The sequence below is a fragment of the Scyliorhinus canicula genome, chromosome 12 (genome assembly GCF_902713615.1).
Source record: "Scyliorhinus canicula chromosome 12, sScyCan1.1, whole genome shotgun sequence".
In the NCBI taxonomy this organism is placed as follows: domain Eukaryota; kingdom Metazoa; phylum Chordata; class Chondrichthyes; order Carcharhiniformes; family Scyliorhinidae; genus Scyliorhinus; species Scyliorhinus canicula.
In genome coordinates, this window is record NC_052157.1 from 34,069,071 (window position 1) to 34,077,378 (window position 8,308).

General features: G+C 42.8%; 1 long non-coding RNA gene across 1 annotated transcript; it reads right to left on the reverse strand.

The window, feature by feature from the left end:
- Nucleotides 1-422: 422 nt before the first annotated feature.
- LOC119974169 lies at nucleotides 423-3,917 on the reverse strand. Its single transcript, XR_005462468.1, has 3 exons — nucleotides 3,737-3,917; nucleotides 2,948-3,088; nucleotides 423-665 (listed from the first exon to the last, which is right to left on the reverse strand). It is a non-coding gene; the product is annotated as an uncharacterized LOC119974169 (long non-coding RNA).
- Between the last annotated feature and the right edge of the window lie 4,391 nt (nucleotides 3,918-8,308).

The window sequence follows — 8,308 nt, forward strand, 5'->3', positions numbered from 1 at the left end:
TGATAGATTGTGGTATAGGGAGCACACGGCCCACTCTACAGGTATGGTACAGCAGAAATGGAAAAGTATTTGTTTTAAAGCAAAACAATGTTTATTCTATGAACTCAAGTTAACCTTTTTAAAACATACAGTGAACATTAATTCAAATACAACCCCGAAAGAATACAACGGTATGTAATCCTTAAGCTGTCCTTTTAACATCCAGAAGACTTAAAAAACACCTTTTAACAGAAGCACATCAGGTTTACATTTACTACTGAGAACATTTATAATTCTGAATTCACCAAATGATCAAGAGATAGTCTTTTCATGGCAGAGAGAACAGCAGTACACCTCCTCTGTCTGGCTTCAGCTCCAACACTGAATACGAAACCAAAAAGACACAGACACACCCAAGCTTTTCTCAAAGTGAAACTAAAAAACAGAGACAGAGCTCAGCTCCACCCGCACTCTGACATCACTGCAGTAACATGAGCAGCCAAACATTTCTTAAAGTGGCATTCTCATGACACATTGTACAATTCAAATTACACACTGTGTTAATACGTAAAGTAAGGAAGTAATCCCAAAATTTAAATAACACAGTAGATGACAGAGGCTCTGAAAACTCTTCAGTAATCAGGTTGCACTGGCAGGTTGGTTTCATCCATAATTTGATCATAAATCTGTCATGGCCAAGAAAAGAAACAAAGAACTGAGTGATACATAAATTTAATTCCAAACAACATCAAAACATTCATGGTAAGTGAAAAATTAAATATGTTTTAAATGCTACTGAATGTTCGTTCAAATTGTATTCTTCTTTTAACTTTAAGCCAAAACTTTAAGTCAAAGGAAGTTTGTAAATGTAGCAGTACCATTCAAAAGGTTGAAGCTACTGTATAAGTCTATGATGCAAAATTGAAATATGAACTTTAAGGGCGGCACGGTGGAACCATGGTTAGGACTGCTGCCTTACAGCGCCAGGGATCCAGGTTAAATTTCAGCCTTGGGTGACTGTGTGGAGTCTGCATGTTCTCCTCATAACTGTGTGGGTTTCCTCCGGGTACTCCGGTTTCTTCCCACAATCCAAAGATGTGCAGATTAAGTGGGATTATAGGGATAGGGCCGGGGAGTGGGCTTAGGTAGGGTGCTCTTTCAGAGGATTGGTGCAGACACGATAGTGTAGAAAGAGGCCATTCAGACTATCAGAATTCTGTGGTTCCAATATTGCTCAAAAAATAGACATTTGTCAAAGCTTTTTATCATGCATTCATCAGGACAATCAAAGAATAAAATTTGAGGGATTTGAACAAATCTACATTGTATGAGAAAAGAGTGCTGAATTATTGGCAAGTGGATTCTGATTGGTAGAGGGGTTGCCATGGAGAATGGACCAGTAATGCTGACTGACAGCTAACTACCAAGCATTGTATGAATTTAAACCAGACAAGTTGATGTGATTGGTCCTTGAGGAATGAATCAACATGGCCATTATTTATTTTGCTTAGGTGAAACAGGTGCAATGTGTGTACATGTTCTTTCTGGTCTACAAAGAACAGGGCCCTGCCTACATATATTGATATTTTTATTCTTGCGAATGTCCTGATGACTGCAAGATGAAAATCTTCGACAAATGTCTCTCTTTCTGTAATACGAAAGTCCTGTACTACCAATTAACTATTGATATGAATTTTATATATTAGTATAATTTTGAGTGAAAAGATGAATTTGTTTATTTTATATATTTTAATGTCTATATTATTTTGTGTATTTACTGACTTCAGATATCACATTGGTATTTATTAAACCTTCTGCTTGATGGACTTTGAACAGGGGCATCATAGAGTGATAAAAAAGACTGGTGACGGCCCATAAAATAATGAGGACAACCTACCACCAAGTTCCTGCTTCTGGTCCAGCTCCCATTACAGCCAACACCACCCGGAAAGAGGCTTTGGCGGTGTGCAAAATTGGGCAAAATGTAAAGAATAAAATCTGCATCAAATTGTCTCACATGGAGGGGCAGCACGGTGGCACAGTGGTTAGCACTGCTGCCTCACGGCGCCGAGGTCCCAGGTTCAATCCTGGCTCTGGGTCACTGTCCGTGTGGAGTTTGCACGTTCTCCTTGTGTTTGGGTGGGTTTTGCCCACACAACCCAAAGATGTGCAGGGTAGGTGAATTGGCCGCGCTAAATTGCCCCTTAATTGGAAAAAATGAATTGGAAACTCTAAATTTTAAATAAAAAATTGTCTCACATGGCAATTGAAATCTTCTGTCCATCTTAGGCTCCTGACAAAAACAGTCCACTGTGTGAAACACCTGCGTTCTCTGGCCTCCCAGTGGCATGTCCTCTTCATGGTGGCTCCTCCTGGCATATCTGGCATAGTGTTGCAGACATGGGCCCCCACCCATGTTGCATTTGCTCCCTGGACCTACTTTAACTACTGGCCAGGTCTGGTGCCCAATATCGCACAAGCTGGAGCTGCTGAGCTGCACTGGGATTCTGATTTGGTTTCCACGTAGTGCCAAAAGGACAGTAATGGGAACTGGTAATGGTGCCACCAATCAGCCGTTTAACAGTTTAAATCTACCCCACGATGTCTTGAAAAGAACTTCCACACCAACATACGGCAACTGGGCCCCAACCACATGGCAAAATCATTTGTAATGTTTTATGTTCCTCGACACATGGTTGAATCCACACTGCAGAGTCCCCAAAAGTGTATATCGGCTTTAGTATACAATGCTAGGTTTTCTCTCCTATATAATCTTGCTGTGTGGTGGGAAAGACAAAGGGGCAACAGAACTGCCCTTTGGCTGATGTGTTCCTTTTAAATTATTTAAATGAAGATATCTCCAAATGAACATTGCTCACAACATACACTCAGACATCTGCTCTGTACGATATACATTCAGACATCTGCTCTGCACATGAGCTTTGCTGTACCTCTTTGCCACACCTACCTGAGTCACACTTGATGTTGGGAAACTTTTCTTCCTCCTCTTTCATCACAACGGTCTGCAGTCTGTCTATCCTCAAGGAGATTCGTGTGGATGAATCATCCATGAAGTTAGGATGAGAAGAACGTTTCTTGTTGAAAGAATCTTGAGGAGAAAACCGACTATTTGAAATTAACCGAAAACAAGTCATTACAGGTGAAGAACGTTTATGTGTTATTTGAAGGGCTTGAACATATGCCAATATTTATTTCACAATATGTAGTGGTGGTGGCTGAGGCTGTAATATTGAGTTCTATAAAGTTAGGGAACATGGACTTGACAAGGATAATATAATGCTCACCAGAATCATTAGAGACATCAAGCGTGCACAATGTGAAGCCTTTCTCAGCTATGCCTGTGATGAACTGGATTGGAGCGACTCAGACTATTTCGAACCTTTATATTTTATATTGCTATGTTATACCAAGTGCCTTTCTCTCCATCAGTCTGTCCTTGATTAGAACTTGGGACCCAAAGGTGAGAGGACAGTACTAACCCAGTATATTATCTCATTCTCACAGAGTATAACTATTCATTGTTAAATGTAGCTGAAGTTGTACCTTCATCATTGAGGAAGAGATTTGTAATTTTGTTTTCTCTCACACATGTTAACCCAGCTGCTTTCCTACTGATCATCGGCAAAGACAGACATAATAGCTAGTCAGCCACATCTGTCCCAGGTGCAAGTACATATGAAAGTATTTTACTTCAGACATTTTGATGAAGAAAAAAAAGCTTCCATTTGAGCCATACCTTAAAAAGTGTGTTCAAGCAATGGATTTCCTTTGAAGTGCAGTATTATGAATGCAGTAGCCAATGCTGTACAGGGCAAGATCCCCCAAATATTCAATAAATACATGATCGGGTCTTTTATTCTCAGAATATGAGCTGGATCATCACACGATCCCCCTTCTTCTTCAGATGGTGTTGTGGAATCTTTTATATTATCTGTATATAGATAAAGATAGATTCAGCTATCCAACTATATATGTATGTATATCTGAGCAGGCTGACAGGATATCAATTTAACATTTCATTCAAAAGCCTGCACCCTCTAACGACACAGCAATTCTCTTGACTACACGGAAGCATTAGCATATATTGGGCTCGTCCACACAACCTTTGAACCAGAGACTAGAGTGCAGCCAGTTGAGACAAGCTGGCACTCAACAAAACACAAATTAGAATTTTGGAGCTTTAAGTACTTCACCACATTAAAATAGGTAGTCAGCTGTGTACAGATTGATGGACATAATCGGCTGTCTGATAGCATGGTAGCCTATAAGTGCAGTTAATTTTTGATCCTTTACTCTGCAGCTTGGCTGAAAATCAACATAATACTTACCATTGCAGATGGATTTAAACGGTGGTGATATATTAAAGTCAAATCCCCCGTAACAGAATTGTCCAAACCACTAAATTAGCATTTCAGTACTTTTTTTTCTCCCCATTTTCTTTATTTGCAGGCTGCAAACAATCATGCAACCACTTTTGAACATAAGGAACAGGTGGTCGAAGCCACACACTTCTACCGCTGTGAAAGCTGTTTGAACAAATAAAAAACATGTTATAAAGGAAGGGGCGATACGCAGGGGATGTTTTGTGTGGTTTCTGTGTTTGTAAAGGAGGCAGAAGGCTTTTTTTCTGTTTGAAGTTTGGTACATTTAAGTGCTTCATAAATAAAATATCCACACAAATTAATATTGTGCTGCCTTTTGATACTGTTATATTGCACCAGTCGCTACAGTAATACTAATGAGGTCAACACTCCTTCTCACTAGGTTGGCAAAGAAACAGAGATGAATAGAAGTGGTGTCAGTTTGTTAGAAGTTGCTAATGGACTATTGATATGTATTTAGTACTTGAGATGCCTGATTCTTCAAAAATATATCAATGGACGCAAGTGGAAAATTAAATGCAAATACACCCACTACCTGTCGAGATGAAAAGCCTTACGTTTCCAGATCAGATGTGGAAGTGTTAGGTTTTTTGAGAGCTTCGAGCACATGGGAGGACCAGTCTGAGGAGAGGCCAGGATGTCCATGAGAAATAGGAAGCACAAGAGCTACGGAAGGTGGAAGCTGCAGGACGTTGGGCTGTTTGGACAGACTCAGCCTGGTATTTGAGCAAAGCACAAGACAAGGGTGTAACAACTGAGGTGGCCCTAGTCCAGAAACACTTGCAGGTTCACTTCACCACTACCGTCAATTTTTATACCGCGTGTACCTTCCACAGGCCCACGAGAGAACTCTCAGGACTTTTTCTTCCGAACAACTGCCATTTCCTTTTAGCAGGATGAAAGAATGGTGAACTGCAAGAGACATTGGGGCTGGTTTAGCTCAGTGGGCTAGACAGCTGGTTTGTGATGCAGAACAAGGCCAGCAGCGCGGATTCAATTCCCGAACCAGCTGAGAATTCTGAATTCTCCCTCGGTGTACCCGAACAGGTGCCGGAATGTGGCGACTAGGGGCTTTTCACAGTAACTTCATAGTGGTGTTAATGTAAGTCTACTTGTGGCAATAAAGGTTATTTATTTATTTATTATTAAAATGAATTTATTTTATTATGTTTTTGTGGTCTTGTGTGCCCAGTTATTGTTTGTATGTCACAAACTTCTCAACGTTCATTGGTGCCTCACTACGAAGTACCCCTTCCCTAGTTCAAGGCATAGTTCATCGTAACCTAAGTAGCCTGTGAGTTGAATAGGATACAGAATAGTCAGTAGCTCTCATCCCTGTCTAACCCTGAGGGGCCTGCACCTGTACCAGCGATTATTCCTTCAGAGACAGTGCATACTATCACTATTCAGGGTTGCCAGATGGCAAAGAAGTACCATCAACATAAGTGCCATCCCACTACTCTTGTGGTATTCTACATATGCTGCAATCAGCAATCACCTCCTCACTATATCCGTTGTTCGGAGCATAATTCCAAATTCCAAAATCATGTACTTATAACTTTTTAACAGTTCTCCACATGTATTTGTAACAAACATCTTTGTCAAGTTTTAGTTCGACAGCTGTTCTTTTAATGCAGTAATAACAGGTTATCAATTTTACAAAGCAAAAAATGTGGTTAATTATTGTGGACCAAATCTATTTACATATTTACAAAGAAAGAACAGTTATAAACTTCCTAAAGGGCATAGACATGACATTTGCATTGACAAGACTTGATTGTATTGGTTAGCAATGTAATTAACTGAGGAACAGTAACAGAATAGCATCCATAACTTTGATAATCAGAGTCGCAGGTCTGTTGTTGAGGCATATGCTATGGACTGAAGGTATTATTTTGACAGGAAGACAACTTAAGTATTGATTTTTCTTTTCTTTTATTGAGAAACCAAGAAAACAGACTAAAGTCAGTTGGGCAGGACACCGCCATGATGGAAAAGAATGAAAGTAATGAGACAAATCAGGAAGTAGTAATTACCAAACTTAGGTCTTAAGAGCTTGAAAACTTTCAGGAAGGAACTAAGATTAAAGAACATAATGAGTTCCAGTGGTTTGAAGGTCAGGAAAGGAAAGATGAAGAAACTCTGCGATAGTCTCGATTTCAATGTAGTGAAAGGAATTAGAGAGCATAATGCTATGAAGCATGAACATGGCATCATATTTACTTAAAATGCACACAAGGGAAGTATGGGCAAGAAGGAAAAAGACAAATGGTAAAACTAAGAGAAAGAATACTCATTGGATGACAAACTTTCTCTTGTATCATATCTTGCACATCATTGTTAATGCATAAATTAGTCAGAAATCTCAGATGAAGCAGCGATATGCCATGTGTTGCTAATGGTTAGAAGACCCTCAGATTTCTAAGAACACTTAGAAGCCTTAGTCTGATCTACTGGGTGGGTTTCTCCGTCCCGTCCCGCCAGATTTCTGGTTCAGCATGCCGGCGGGAGCTCCATTTCGCCGGCTGGTCAGTGGGGTTTCCCATCGTGGGGCAATGCCTTCAGGAAACCCCCGTGCTGCTGGAAAAATGGAGCATCCCAACAGTGGAGATTCCAGCCCTTTGTAATTTAAAGTTTCTGAGGGGAAGTGAAGTGGTTGGCATGAGAAAAGAACAAATCTAATGGGGGGTAGCTTTAGCAATGGAATGAGGGATTTCCACCTGAGGTAGCAAAGAGGTAGCAATGTCAAGATTGTTGGTTAAAACATTTAGGCCAGGACTTCCGGTTGCGGCTATGACCAGCTAAGTCGCACGTTTGGCTGCTCCTGTGAGGAAGGTGTTTTCGGGCCGATTGGAGGGCCCCTAACGGCGCTGGAACGGCAATTCCCAGTGGGGGAAGGTTCCCAGAGGAGAACCCTGAAAAATTAATGGTCGTTACCCGAAGTGGGGCAGGAAAAAAAGCAGCAGCAGCTCCCCGAAAAAAGCGGGGGAAGAAATCCAAAATGGCGGCCGGCGGCGGACCCGAGGACTGGAGGAAATGGGCGGAGGAGCAGCAGGCCGTTCTCCTGCGCTTCTTCACGGAGCTGAAAGTGGAGCTGCTGGAGTCGATGAACGCGACGACCACCAGGCTGATGGGGGCACAGGCGACCCAAGAGGCGTCAATTCGGGAGCTGCAGCAGGAGATGGCTGTGAGGGAGGAGGAGGCCACGGTCCTCGTGGGAAAGGTGGAGGTGCACGAGGCACTCCACCTGAGATGGCAAAACCGACTGGAGGAGATGGATACCCGCATGAGGCGGAAAAACCTGAGGATCCTGGGCCTGGCAGAAGGGCCGGAGGGGTCGGACCTCCCGGGGTATGTGGCAGAAATGCTGGGCTCACTGATGGGGGCAGGGGCCGTCCCTTCGCCCCTGGAACTGGAGGAGGCCTACAGAGTAATGGCCAGGAAGCCAAGAGCAAACGAACCCCCGAGGGCGGTGCTGGTTCGGTTCCAGCGATTCAGTGACCGGGAGAGGGTGCTGAGGTGGGCCAAGAGAGAGAGGAGCAGCAAATGGGAGAACTCGACGGTGAGGATCTTTCAGGACTGGAGTGCGGAGGTGGCAAAGCGGCGGGCCCGGTTCAACCGGACGAAGGCGGTGCTGCATGCCAAGAGAATCAGATTCGGGATGCTGCAGCCAGCGCGCTTGTGGGTGACCTATAAGGACCAGCACCACTATTTCGAGTCCCCGGAGGAGGCGTGGGCCTTTGTCCAGGAAGAAAAGCTGGACTCGAACTAGAACCAGGGGATATTTGGCGGTCGTTGCCGCTCTGGTACTGTAAGCTGGACACGTGGCTTTCTTCTGGTTGGATTTTCACTTGGCCGTATTTTTGGACCCTTTTTTTTTCTCTCTACCAGTTTTTTCTCTCTTCTTTCTGTTATTTATAATGTTA